The following is a 15,727-nucleotide window of genomic DNA, read 5'->3' as shown; positions in this document are numbered from 1 at the left end:
TTGTGCAAAAAAATTAAGCCTGATGAATATTTTTGAAAAGTGCGCGAAGACACCCCTTGAACCCGTATGGACCCTGCGCGTGTATATTAATCTTTAAACGAAGTTCATATTTCCTAGATCTGAGTGTTGTTAAAATGCCACACACTTTCCTTTTCCAGCAATGTTAAATTACAAGATGGAGACGGATGAAGTGAGAGAGACAAGATCGTGCATTAAAGTGGATTCAGAGATATATACTTTAGAAATATGACGGGAGATATGATTACTTTCTGTCAGAGGCGTCGATTATGGAGGGGCAGGGGGGCGATCGCCCCACCAATGAAAATATTGGGGGGCAAACCTATCATTTTGCCCCCCCCCCAATAATTCCGCATGTGCTGAAAATAAAATAAGATTGTAATGTTACACAGAAATCAGCAAGCGAGATTGAGATACACAACTCGTTCTTCGTCTAAAATCGTGCTCAAAATGTCCACTTTTCAGATTGGAATATCAAAAAATTTCAGCTCGCGCATCGCGCTCGCATCATTTTTGTAACAAAACCCATACTTTCCATGATTAAATAGGTGATTATGGTCCCGTTTTCAGTTCTAAACCTCAAAAGAACTCCTACTTCGATTTGCAATAATTTTTTGTTGGATATACATATCTTGTTCTTTATTAAAAAACGTCCATTAAATTTTAAAAAAATTTCAGATCGAAATATCAAAATTTTCAGCTCGCGCTTCGCGCTCGCATTAATCTGCTGGTGAGATATATATGTATATATATATATATATGTGTGTGTGTGTGTGTGTGTGTATATATATATACATATATATATATGTACACATATATATAGGCATATGTGTGTGTTTGTGTGATCGAGCGCCTTTGGAAAATTGATTCATGATTTTGCCCCCCCCCCCCCCAATCTGAAAAATGGATCGACGCCCCTGCTTTCTGTCATTAAAAAGAAACAGTGTCTGAGCATAGAGCTATCAACAGCTCCATGTTAGCTCCATGGTCTGAGCACTGTCCTGTGCAGCTGCCTGTCCTCCCCCGGGCCTGTTATCAGTTGCAAAATCAATTGGTATCGGGGGGGGGGGGATATTCCTTGCCACTGAAATACTTCATTATAATGGAAGTTTTACCATGTATGGAGTCCCGAAAAGGACTGTTTGATCATGGCATGGTTTGATGATCCACTCGAATACTTGGTAATAAAGAAAGTATAATTAAGGTTGGTGGACCAATAGGAAGGCAGAAATGAAGGTTGTTAAGTTTGGATCAATTGGAAGGCAGGATGGTGATTGGTCAGTAGATAATTAGTAATCAATTGGTATTAATTCCGGATTAAGCACCTATTGTGTATAGCAGTGGTTACATCTGTTGTGTCGAAGTTTGGTGAGATTAGTCATCTATTGATCGGCGGTCTTGTTTAGCAGGGGGTGTTGATGGGTAGGGCGCCTTTGACTTCATGATAATTGATATGGTTAATCATTTTCTACACTGAACGTTAAAAGACTCCAGCAAAATACATCTCAATGGTATACAGGGGTGGCAGAACGTATTTTCGTTTGGGGGTGGGGCAAAGCAAAAAAAAGTACACTTACATGCCAAAAGGGGCATTTTGGTGCAAACGGATATTATCACCATGATATTATTTTCTTTGTGAAGAAATTGTGTGTTTTGTAGTAATTAGAGTTGTTGTTTTTAAGTGATTGCTGATTGATAAAATATATATGTAAGTTTTATTTTTCGCGAGCGAGCAATTTTGAAAAATTTCAAATCTGAAGTTGTAAAACTCGCTTTTGGTCAATTATGGACGTATAATTACTGTCAAAACAGAAGGGCATCCTTGCGAGATTTTGCGAGCGCGCATCACGAGCTCAAACTTTTGGAAATCTCATGTAATAAGACATGAAAAGTATAAACATTCCGAGCAGTTTTTGTTATGAAAAAAAGAATAACTAAAAAATCAATCGAAACGCGAGCTGATTTTTTTAATATGCTGAACAGAAAAGGAACCTTTTTAAAGACTGCATTTAGTGACTCATGAATAGGATTCGGACTACATATATCTCACCAATCCAATAATGCGAGCGCGAAGCGCGAGCTGAAAATCAGTGTGACATTCTCACCTGAAAACTTTGGACAGCATTCTAGGCATTTTATTTCACTATACGAACAGAATGACTACAAAAAAAACCGAAAAATAAAACAATAATTGATGCGAGTGCAAAACACGAGCCAAAAAATGTGTGATATTCCAATAGAGGCGTACCCAGGATTTCCCAAAGGGAGCCAATTTTTTTGGAGGATATTTCGTCCGCAAAAAAAAATGAAAAGCAAAAAAAAAATCTTCAACCGCAAATAAAGGACATTTCGTACCAGAAAAAAAAATGTCAAGCAAAAAAAAGTTCAAGTTCTCGTCAGGTGAGGCAGGGGTACGTCCCCTGCACGGGTAGTGACTCGTCAGCCCCCCCCCCCCTTAGGTACGCTAGTGTATTCCAACCTGAAAACTGGACATTCCATGCCTTTGCATATTTGTAACCATGAACAGAACGAATACCTTATAAACTATAATTCATGCAAGCGAGAGCCAACAATTTTATGATTTTCTTACCTAAAGTATATTATGTTTTACTTCAAGAATGGTATTTCATTTTGAAAAAGGGCACATTTCAATTCGAAAAGGGCATTTTTCCTACGGGGATGGGGGCTTGCCCGCCCCCCCCCCCCCCCCCCCGCTGGTAGATATATCTATTTTCAAAATAGATATATCTACGGGCGACTCATTCCACATGTGTCTGCTTACCAACTATCACTTCACAACTAGTGAAAAATTAAAAGTGAAATGCATCAAAGTGGTTCAACTTTATTACATCTCCCGTATAGCCTATGTACAATTTAAAATTATATGTCTTCAAATTGAAGAGAAAAAAATGTTCACCCATCAATAACAAAACTATACGTGTATTTAAGAATTTAATTAATTCCAACTTTAGGCTTGAAAATGTGAACTGATATAAGTGCATTGATTGTTCGAAAGGAACTGCCGGACGGCGGAATGACAACACAGATTAAAGTGAAAGCGAGGAGAGAAATATCCTTCATGTAAGGTGAAGTCCCCCCCCCCCCCGGCAGTAAACCCTTCAAGGACCCCCGGCAACCGCATGCACTTCGATCCACCCACAAACCTCATATACGTTACTTTTACCACCATCAACAACCTTCATTAGAACCAACATTAGAAATCAAGGACACAAAGATTTATAATTTAAACGACGCATTAACCCTAAAAGGCCCGAAATCCCCCCCCCCCCTCTACATTTTTCGCGATGATAAATCCGCCGCGCAAAATTATTTCAATCGCGTTGCTCGCTGACTTAATACCTCGGTCATATTTTCTCTACGGCACGCCGTACGGCGAGTCGAAAACAGTCGTTTTATATCAATTTTTATTCAAACCACGTTTTCGACTCGCCGTACGGCCACCGTAAAGCAAATGTGACCGAGGTATTACTTTAACATCTCGCACAAATCTGCGATGCCCGGGTACGGCGTTTGCGAAATTACGCAACATTTTGAGACCCAAAACTGCTCAAAAACGTGAATTCATGTACAAACCCCATGCAAATTGTGTATTTAGCCAAAATTCATAAATGTATCATTATTTCTACTTTTACTGATTAAAACAAATTATATTTTTGTCTTGTTTAAGATCACAATTATTAGTCTGTACCATTAAAGTCCATTGAAAAAATATGTAGAAAAACAAGGAAATACATAAGAAATTATAAAAAAAATACGTAAGAAAAAAAATTTGCGAAACCAAATTCTTTTTAAGTACATTTTGTCGGGATCCTACAAACCCGGGGGGGGGGGGGCACTTCCATCCACGAGTGGATACCATGCGCGACCATGGGGTCTCGAAAAGCACCCTAAACACGTAATTTCCATATTCTGAAAATGCACCCCTTAACAACAGGCGCGCCGGAACACTTTCAGTTTTGGGGGGGCAAAATCACGAAGGGGGCACAATATTTTTGACAGCGTGAGTGACCGAAGCGATCGAGCTGCAGAGGGTGTGGCGCCCCCGCGCTAAGGACTTTGTGTAAAAATTGAGTATAAAAGTTGCGTTTTTAAGAGCATTAAAAAATAAATTTCTTGCGAATTGAACATAGAATTCAATACGAAAACTATACTCATAATTTATGAGAACCTATATGAAATCTATGCGCAAAACGGTCGAACCGGTATGTGGTTTTTATGTCTGATCAATTAAAGGGATGTTCCGGGCTGAAAATATTAATATCTTAATACATATAGTATAATCCACTGAGCAAAATGCCGAAAATTTCATCAAAATTGGACAACAAATGATAAAGTTATTGAAGTTTAAAGTTTAGCAATATTTTGTAAAAACAGTCGTCATGATTATTCATTAGGTGGGCTGATGATGTCACATCTACACTTCCCGTTTTCTTATGTTATTACGTAAAATCATAATTTTTTCATTATTTCATACTTGTGTGAATATGTCCCCCTTATAATGAAAAAGTTGCAGCAATAAATATCTAATGCACTAAATCAGTTGTCAATCCAATTTTTCTAGTTCTTGGAGGAAAAATTTGAATAAGCCTAATTACATATTATAAAACACAAAAGAACAAGTGGAAATGTGACATCATCAGCCCATCTAATGAATATTCATGACGACTGTTTTCACAAAATATTGCTAAGCTTTGAAATTCACCAACTTTGTTATTTGTTATCCGATTTGATGAGATTTTCAGCATTTTGCTCAGTGAATTCTACACTATGTATTAAGATATAAATATTTTCAGTCCGGACCATCCCTTTAAATTACGTATCACGCTTATATTGACTCAAAATACCAGAAATTAAAATTTTCATGCAATATCCTTTCAGAAACATTTATTTATGTACATTTACATACACACCGACGACGCAAGAGAGCACAATCATAAGTTTCAAGAAATTCCTGTCAGAACAAGGAGTGTATTAAACAGAAACAAAAGAAATTCTAATGAATGTATTTTCAAATTTAAAATGCTATACTGTTCTGACGTGGCAGACGTCGATAAGCACTTAAATACCCATTCTTACAAATCATTTCTGACATCAGCATTGGAGATACTCCCTGATTATTCATGCGTGGGCAATACGTTTCATATTTTGTAACTGGATCGAGGAAAAAGAAATATAATAATTTAAAACTTCTGAAAATCATTAAAGTTTAATACATTACTCGATTTATGTGTTTCCTTTTGCATGTTTTGTATGGCTCGGAAGCACTTTTGGATGACTTCAAAATCTTCTTTTTTCTTTACATATTTTCTGGGGAAAATGTGACCATAACCAGAAAATGATGAATATCAAATTCCAGGAAATTTCATTTGTAAATAATCATGAACTGATTGACAAACTACCGCAGTTCATAACGTACATTATGTAACATTATTTAGAAGAAAACAATTACATTCCAAAAGCGGATGTGGTACACTTTCAATTTGCCATTCAGTTTTAGTCTGAAATGTATTCATTAAAAGGTTAAACGTTATAACACTGTAATAAGATGGTAAAGGGGCTTATCAAAGGTATGTTTCACAGAGGGACATGTTCGTCAAAAGACGCGAGGCTTACTATGATTATGATATGTAATTGCCCCGTCAGGGGCGAAATTTTTTCATTTCTGACAATGGAAATGACACTTTTTAGGCAGAAAAGTGCTTCAATCGTTTACTTTTGTCCTTAAATAATTTATAATTTTTCTACTTTAGGGGGCACTTTGGGGGGGGCAAAATCTCGTTTTACCCCCCAAAATTTTATTTGGTGGGGCAAGTGCCCCCCCTGCCCCCCCGCTTCCGGCGCCTATGCTTAACAAGTATTGGGGTGTCAAACCCCACCCTTAACAAGTATTGGAAACAAAACGATAATCTTGGCAAATATTCCCTGAAATGAACAAGTACAGGAATGTTTTACGGTCGTCGGCTTTACTTGGTTTAGTACGACCCCACCTTCTACACCTCGCGCAAATCGGACTCTAAACACGAAGTGTTGGGGCAAAAAGGACATCCTTTATAAATCATTTTAATTTTGTTTTATCATTCCCGCAAATTCGACCCTAACACGAAATTGTCCTAGCGAAATAGATACCTTTTTTTCATTATTTTTGTGTTTTTGACACCCTTATCACGTTACGTACGTAACGTGCCCTATCGTGAAAAAGACATCCCTTTTACGTGTTTTTTTTTGGCTGCGCATGGTATCCACTCGTCAATGTAAGTGGCCCCCCGGGCCTACAAAGCAGCTTTGGGGCCATGTGATTAGAACAAATGTTTTATTTCATGCATAAATTAGCATAATTAATTCATTAAATAAAAAATCTTATTATTTGAAAAAAAAAACTAACCATAGCCTTAGCTTGTAGATTTTATCGTACTCTATCCGGACCGTGCAATTTTCGCGGCACTCACGCGATCGAAGGCCGAGATCTCTGGCTGTGAGATGGGTCCAAATAACAACATCTCTTCAACACAAACTTGAGAGGTCATTTCATCCCCATTTTGATTGTCATAATGAATTATTTCAACAATTCGTATTTCAGTTTTGTTTATAATCAACTCAATGTTACCATTCTCTTTCTGCTTATCGCCTCAATGCATGATATGGTTATCGCCCCCCCCCCCCGGATATAAGAGCCTTCCTCTCTTCTATTCAATTTCCGTATACATCAAATCCCTTAAGTCATGTAACACCTTTCTCTGTGTCTCTTTTTTTTTCTTCTCTGCCCCCCCCCCATTTTGTTCACTCGCTCTTTCTCGTCCATCCTTCCCTAACACTCACTCAAAATAAATAGATATTCACCAAATAAGATTTTTAAATCCAATTGTCCATGGCAAGGACAATATCTCAATTAATTACTATAGTACACATATTTTTCTCCAATGTCAAGGTACCTGGTATACTGTACATATAGTAATTTAGACAAACCAAGATGTTTAATTCACAATAGTGATTTGATATTCAATTTTAATAAAATTTTACACCAATACCAGTAGGGGAAGGCGGGGTAGTTGTGACACTTTTTGCATGTGAGAATTGATATGACTAATAATATTATAGAAATAAGTACCTTGCCTTTAAAGGGGAATCCAACCCAAATAAATACTTGCTTTTATAAGAAAAAGAAAAATCAGACAAGTCGATAGGTGAAAGTTTGATCAATATTGGACAAACAACAAAAAAGTTATGAATTTTTAAATGTTGTTAATATTGGTAATCATTATACCCATGGAGACTTCAAATTGGCCGCATATGGGATGTCATAGTGATGTAAGGCAAGGACTACTCTTCCATGTACTCCAATACATATTATGGCTAAAGTGTCATTTTTCCAAAAAGTTTTATTTTAAATCGTATTTTTCGTTCATGAGGACATAAAACAATATACTGCCTGGATTATAATTAGATTACTGCCCCAGGGGAATGGGTACTTTGGAGAAAACCAAAAATCCCTGATAATAAAGTACATGGCCTATGGGAAAGTTGTCCTTGCCCCTTGTCATAATTTACTTACCCAGTTGCCAATTTGAAATCTACATTCTATTAGTGATCTCAATTTTAAAGCAGCAATAACTTTCTTATTGCTTGTCCGATTTCTTTCAAACTTTCGCCATTCTATTTAATTCATTTTTCGCCTTCCCAACACAACATTTTATGGCCAAGGATGGATTCCCCTTTAAATTTGATTCTTGGGAAACATTTTTCACCTATATATAACTTTCTACCCCCACACTGAAATTCATTGTGACCTTTGAAAAAAACGATGTCAAATGGCTCAACTTGCCCCATATGTGGGGTAAGTTGTGCCACCTTCTGGGGTAAGTTGCCCACAAACACTATGTACAAAATGTATGCGGGAAGAAGCAGCATGACAATTTTTATTTCAAGTCTTTTCACTTGCTAATTCTCTATAAATACTAACATCCGCTAAAAGTAAAAAAAAACTGTCATGTAAATTTACACCTTTCTGCCTGCATATCAATGGCTTTTCAAGTTTTTCTTAATTTTTCACTCTTATTATCATAAGAATTACCATGGCTGAACTTGCCCCATGTTGGCTGGCTCAAAGTACCCCAGTCCGAACTTAATGCGATATTTTCACATCCACTCATTTCTTATGCATCCATCATTTAAAAGACTATGAAAAGAATGAAGATCCATGCCTGGTCTAACAATATTGTTATTATTTCTTTATCATATTTAAAGACGTGTGTGGGGAAACCGCATTCCACTATTTTACACCCCTTTTTACTTTTTTGCTGAAATTTGTATTTTTCCGTCTAAAAAGAGTATTTTTTGTTTCAAAGTCGAAAACAATATGGTTGGGTAAAGGGTTATGTAACGGGTCATCAATACATGACACCACCACAATGTCCGACTCATTCATTATTGCCCCTATGCTCAACTTACCCCGCCTTCCCCTACATGGCATAATTAAGAATGTTCATTCATCAGATTCTGAGAAAAAGTAGAAAAATATAGAATACCTTGTCTTTAATATTCATTCAAGGTGATAGAATATATTGTTAAACAAAGGAATAAAACAATCTTTAAAATAATTTGTTTAACAAATTTTCGGCATTACTCCTATTTGTTTAAGATCAGTATGCTCGATCTGTAATGAAAATCATAAGATCAGTATGCTCGATCTGTATGAAAATCATAAATCATAAGTCAGAAAAAATTGGAACCAGAGCTGTTCGTTAATCCGAAAACGAAATAGGGTTCGTTATTCCGAAGGTTCGCTAGTCCGAAAACGAAATAAGGTTCGTTAATCTGAAAATTCAATAAGGTTCGTATTTCCGAAAATGAAATCAATTCATTTCGGTAACAAGAATGGTGCTGTTCTTGCAAGATAACAGGATATTATGCAATGATAAACTAATGAACAATGATATATGTGTGTTGTGGCCAAAGCATGTATTGATTTAAGTGCACTTATATGCCTAAAAGGGCATTTTGGTGCAAACGGATATTTTAACCAATATCATCTGTGTAAAGAAGTTGTCTGTTTTGTAGTAATTAAGTTGAGCAAAGTTTTTTAAATTGATTTCTGATTAATAACATATATATTTAGGTGTTATTTTTCGCGGGAAAGCGTAGCAAGCAAGCGGTTTGGAAAAAAATCAAATCTGAAGTTATAAATGTCGCTTTTTGGTCAATGGACTTAATAACTGTTAAAAGGGCATTATTGTGAGATGTAGCGAGCGAATCACAAGCTCAAACTTTTGGAAATTTCATGAAGGCCTTATAAGACATAATGATAACATTGGTAATATTTACAAAGGCATTGTTTTTATTTTTATTACTAGCAGAAGCTCTTAATTAAAGGGGAATCCAACCCAAATAAAAAAATGTTTTTTATAAGGAAAAGAAAAATCAGACAAGTGGATAGGTGAAAGTTTGAACAATATCGGACAAACAACAAGAAAGTTATGAATTTTTGAAAGTTGTAAATATTGGTATTCACTATACCCATGGAGACTTCAAATTGGCCGCATATGGGATGTCATAGTGATGTAAGGCAAGGACTATTCCTCCATGTACTCCAATACATATTTTGGCTGAAATGTCATTTTCCCCAAAAGTTTTATTTCAAATCATATTTTTCTTTCATGAGGACATAAAACAATATACTACCTGGGTTATATTTAGATTACTGCCCCAGGGGAATGGGTACTTTGGAGAAAACCACAAATCCCTGATAATAAAGTACATGGCCTATGAGAAAGTTGTCCTTGCCCCTTGTCATGATTTACTTACTGAGTTGCCAATTTGAAATCTACATAGTATTAGTGATCTCAATTTTAAAGCAGCTATAACTTTCTTATTTCTTCTCCAATTTCTTTCAAACTTTCACCATTCTGTTTAATTTATTTTTCTCCTTCCCGACACAACATTTTATGGCCAAGGCTGAATTCCCCTTTAAGAATGACATCCCCAATTTCAACGAAAACTATAGCTCGCGCTTAACAAGGGCTTATGATATTATTACATATTTATTTTATTTTTATAATAATTATTGGCTATTAGGAATACCCTTTCAAAGAAACAAACAAACAAAAAAATCAACTTTAAAGCTGCTGATCCGGGAAATTATGGGTGAAAAAATTCGCCCCCCCCCCCATTCGAACCTGCCATCTACTGCTTTCCGGGCAGCGACTCGACCACCAGGCTATTCTGGTTCACGGCTAAGCCACGATGAACTGGAATTCAAATTTTCTCTGACTTATGATTTATGATTTTCATACAGATCGAGCATACTGATCTTATGATTTTCATTACAGATCGAGCATACTGATCTTAAACAAATAGGAGTAATGCCGAAAATTTGTTAAACAAATTATACTTTCCTCCTATAAAAGCCTCTAAATTTACTATCTAATCTTTAAAATGTTGGGCAACATACTGCCCACACAACCATTGGTTAAAACTTCATCCAATTCCGTGACGTTTTAAACCAATTGTGTGCACTTTGGGTGAAAACTAAACAGTATTGGCTGGAAGCTACCCAGAGTTGGATAATGTTTTAACCAATTGTTGTGTGGACAGTACATGTTGCCCTACATTTTAAGAGTGTTTTCTGGTAATGCCTAATAACACCACATATATCAATATGGTACACTAAATGGAATATGCTACTTAAAAGTTGAATTAAATCATTATGCAATATCAATATAACATGTAATTGTGATATCATAACTTTATGTATATTTGAAGTATTACTACTGTTCTGTCCACAAAGGTACCCTATCTCGTCATAGCTCTCTGGTTGGTGTTTTATAAAGTTGTTCGTAAGTTATGCACAAATTTACACTTTTCTGGTGACCTTGGGGCCATAGAGCTGTTCATGAAGACTGGTTAACTTGTCTAGTGGTAAATGATATTAACCATTGAATGTTCATTGGTGATTTAGCGCATAAGAAAGGTTCACCATTCTTTCTTAATATCGCTCTTAACTTATAAACAGTTTCATGAATGTTCTTATGCTTATGAGATATGCCAATTTTCCCTGGTGTTTCAATAAAGTGAGAAAGACTTTTTTTATAACCCTAATGTAACATTTGATAAATAATGGACTTGTATTCAGCAACAAGAACTTCAATCTACAAATATCAAGATTTCTACTTGTGCTGATGGGAGTAAAAAATATATATGAATATCTGACTTTGCACCCAGTACTAGTAGCACACAAAGTCATGTTTAACATATGAACAGTCCAATGAGACACCCCTGCTACCATTTAGTCCTGAATAGTAGCCTATGAAAAAGTTTTGTAACATCTGACAAATTCACAAAAATTTGTGATCATGCACCAAATTACAGTTTGTAGGTACCTAATTACTTTTAGGGTCAATTCATCATTAATTCTGGATGATTATCAGTTTATAATTATTATTACACACAACAGATTTTATCAAACTTAGTAATGTCAAGGTACATGGTATACCTTACCTTCTTGTACCATGATTTAAAAAGACAAACCACATATATGTCATGATAAAATGACTAATTATTGCCGTTTCAGTGGAGTCTGGACTGAAATGACAATTTCTATCACTATAAACAAATTAATGTGAATAGGTCAACTTTGATTTACTCACTAGGGCAATAATAGAAGGTGGTATACTGGCTGTGTGTCAATATGTGGCAAACACAAATATTTGTAAATGGGACACCATTGAACAGCATTTTCAATGTTAAAAAGATACAAGAAAAGATACAATTGCAAAGTGAACAAAAGGCTATCCAATTCTGCAATATTGAGAAGTATTAAATTAAATTCACGTTTTTTGAGTAGCACAGATTATTTATGGTGAATTGAAGACATGAGCAGTAATTATTGTAAAATACCCCTCCCCCCTCCTCCAAAAAGCAAATGGGCCTATAATCCAACACATTTGCTTTAAAAGAGGATCAATTTAGAAAGGCTTCTCATACAAAATAATTATAACCAATTATATGTCAATACAAGACATAATTGGATTACTCCATAAACTTGCTCTAACAAAATAAATGATATAGCAACTTGACAACAGAAATATATATATATATATATAAAAAACAAGCATAACCCTGTTCCTTTTGCTCATATAATTATGAGCCAAATCCTTTATCACAACCCTGACCTTTAAATAAAAATAATGTGCAAACACTCTTGGTTGATAAGAGAGGACACATATCTTTGTCAATAAGGTGGTTCATGAACGAGTCTCGACTGATTGCGAGATCAATAAAATATGCAATATGATCTTTTGACCCCTAGATATCCTGGTTACACTTCGTAATTCCGAAGGTTCTTTATTCCGAAGGTTCGTAATTCCGAAACACGTAAATTGCCTATACCTCGATGTTCGTTAATCCGAAAACGAAAAAGGGTTCGTTAATCCGAACATTTGTGGCGTAATTCCGAAAACGAAATAAGGTTCGTTGTTCCGAAGGTTCGATAATCCGAAAACGAAATAAGGTTCGTTGTTCCGAAGGTTCGTTAATCCGAAAACGAAATAGGGTTCGTTATTCCGAAGGTTCGCTAGTCCGAAAACGAAATAAGGTTCGTTAATCTGAAAATTCAATAAGGTTCGTATTTCCGAAAATGAAATCAATTCATTTCGGTAACAAGAATGGTGCTGTTCTTGCAAGATAACAGGATATTATGCAATGATAAACTAATGAACAATGATATATGTGTGTTGTGGCCAAAGCATGTATTGATTTAAGTGCACTTATATGCCTAAAAGGGCATTTTGGTGCAAACGGATATTTTAACCAATATCATCTGTGTAAAGAAGTTGTCTGTTTTGTAGTAATTAAGTTGAGCAAAGTTTTTTAAATTGATTTCTGATTAATAACATATATATTTAGGTGTTATTTTTCGCGGGAAAGCGTAGCAAGCAAGCGGTTTGGAAAAAAAAATCAAATCTGAAGTTATAAATGTCGCTTTTTGGTCAATGGACTTAATAACTGTTAAAAGGGCATTATTGTGAGATGTAGCGAGCGAATCACAAGCTCAAACATTTGGAAATTTCATGTAGGCCTTATAAGACATAATGATAACATTGGTAATATTTACAAAGGCATTGTTTTTATTTTTATTACTAGCAGAAGCTCTTAAGAATGACATCCCCAATTTCAACGAAAACTATAGCTCGCGCTTAACAAGGGCTTATGATATTATTACATATTTACTTTATTTTTATAATTATTGGCTATTAGGAATACCCTTTCAAAGAAACAAACAAAAAAAAATCAACTTTAAAGCTGCTGATCCGGGAAATCATGGGTGAAAAAATTCGCCCCCCCCCCCATTGGCGAAAGTTAGATCCGCCAGGGGGGGGTAGCAGGGGGCACTTGCACACCTAAAGAAATAACAGGGAAATGCTATTTTTTCAAAATGGGAAATTCCTTTTTTTTTCAAAATCAATATTTCATTTAAAGTATACATTTTAGATTAATTTTCAGGAGAAGCTCTTATTAAAAATGACATCCCCTCCAATACAAATATTATTATCTGGAGGTAACTCGCGAACGACCAACACACTTAATCCCCCAGCTGCATCTTTAAACCATTTGCTTGGGCAGCATTTGCTTAGATAAATCGAAATTAAGCATATGTTTGATCCGGGCGCCTATTCCTAAATCGATACATGCTTTGGCCACAACACACACATATCATCGTTCGTTAGTTTATCATTGCATAATATCCTATTATCTTGCAAGAACAGCACCGTTCTTGTTACCAAAATGAATTAATTTCATTTTCGGAAATACGAACCTTATTTAATTTTCGGATTAACGAACCTTATTTCGTTTTCGGATTTACGAACCTTCGGAATTACGTACCTCATTTCGTTTTCGGATTAACGAACCTTCGGACTTACGAACCTCATTTCGTTTTTCGGATTAACAAACCTTCAGAATTACGAACCTCATTTCATTTTCGGATTAACGAACCTTCGGAATTTCGAACCTCATTTTGTTTTCGGACTAAAGAACCTTCGGAATTATGAACCCAATTTCGTTTTCGGATTAACGAACCTTCGGAATTACGAAGCTTCGGAATTACGAATGTATGCGGATATCCTTTGACCTGATTACCCTCATGAACTTACACACACATGTGGTATTTTAACCAAGGATCATTTGTACAAATAAAGAAATGAGAGCAAGTTGAACAAAACTTAAAAAATGGATGGACATGACCTCACATAATTTGACCTTTGATGGCAATTCCACAAATACCCAAAACTTTACCAATGTTTGTTGACTCTGTATGACATTTGACCTTGGTCATGTGACCTGCAATGCACACAGGATGTTCAAGGATACTTGATTGCTCTTATGTCCATGTTTTATGAAATAGATCCATAAAATTTCAAAGTTATGATGACAATTCCTCCAAAAAAACAACCCAACATGGCCAAAGTTCATTGACCCTAAGTGACCTTTGACCATGGTCATGTGACCTGAAACTCACACTTGATATTATGGGATACATGGTTGCTCTTATGTCTTAGTTTCATGAACTAAATCCATAAACTTTTAAAGTTATGACAATTCAACCCCAACATGGACAAAGTTTGTTGACCATAAGTGACCTTTGACCTTAATCATGTGACCAGAAACTCACACGGGATCTTCAGTGATACACTACTACCCTTATGTCTCTTTTTTTTTGCACTAGGTCTGTATACTTTCAAAGTTTTGATGACATTTCAAAAACTTAACCTTGGTTAAGATTTTGATATTGAGTCCCTCACAGATTGTAAGTGACCTTTGACCTTGGTCATGTGACCTGAAACTCAGACTGGATGTTCTGTAATACTGGAATCTACTGTATGAATTTCAGGTATTGCTAGTTCTACATGTACATCAGGGAGAGGTGTGGTATACCTCTCATTCTGTAAGAAACAAATCTATATCTACTTCCAACCAAGATATTCATCAATTTGACAAGTGTTTTTATAACACAATTTTAAAGGCAAGAATAAATAACATGATACAAATATGTTATAATTTGTACATTCAAATTACTTTTCATACTGTCCAAATTATGTACAAAAACTTATTTAATATATAAGATAGCAACATAGCAGCCCAAACACTTATGAAATATTACATTGAAAGTGTAAAAAGTACTGTTCCGTAAGGTAAAGTTTGATGCTAGCAAAATAGGTTTACACATGTATGTTACAAAATGAATATCTATTCTCTATTAGGAACAACATACAAACTCAGTATACATCACTTCATTATTATGCTTTACCTTAACACTGAACTCAAGAAATGTTCAACTACAATAAAACTGGGCTAATAGAGTTAATCATTTGAATACATTACCATGAATACTTGCTGCAATAATTGCAAACCCTGACAGCCAAGAAATATTTTTTTAAAACAAGAAATTTCCAGAAATATGAACACATTAAAATTTCCAATTCAATACTTCAGAATATTTATCACAGAATAGAAACACAGGATATAATTGAAAATTTCTTTTACCAAAAGTAGGACTATTCCGATTCAATAGGAATAGTTGAGAATATGCAGTTTTCTTAAGTAAAGTTACTATCACATGTCATATTAAACTTTGATACTCATTTGACCAACTACAATGTATTACTCATTTTCTGAGGTGAAATAAGAATATTCATTA

Source organism: Lytechinus variegatus, chromosome 3 (assembly GCF_018143015.1).
Source record: "Lytechinus variegatus isolate NC3 chromosome 3, Lvar_3.0, whole genome shotgun sequence".
Classification (NCBI taxonomy): domain Eukaryota; kingdom Metazoa; phylum Echinodermata; class Echinoidea; order Temnopleuroida; family Toxopneustidae; genus Lytechinus; species Lytechinus variegatus.
The sequence above is the reverse complement of the archived record's forward strand: the minus strand, read 5'-3'. Positions refer to the sequence as shown.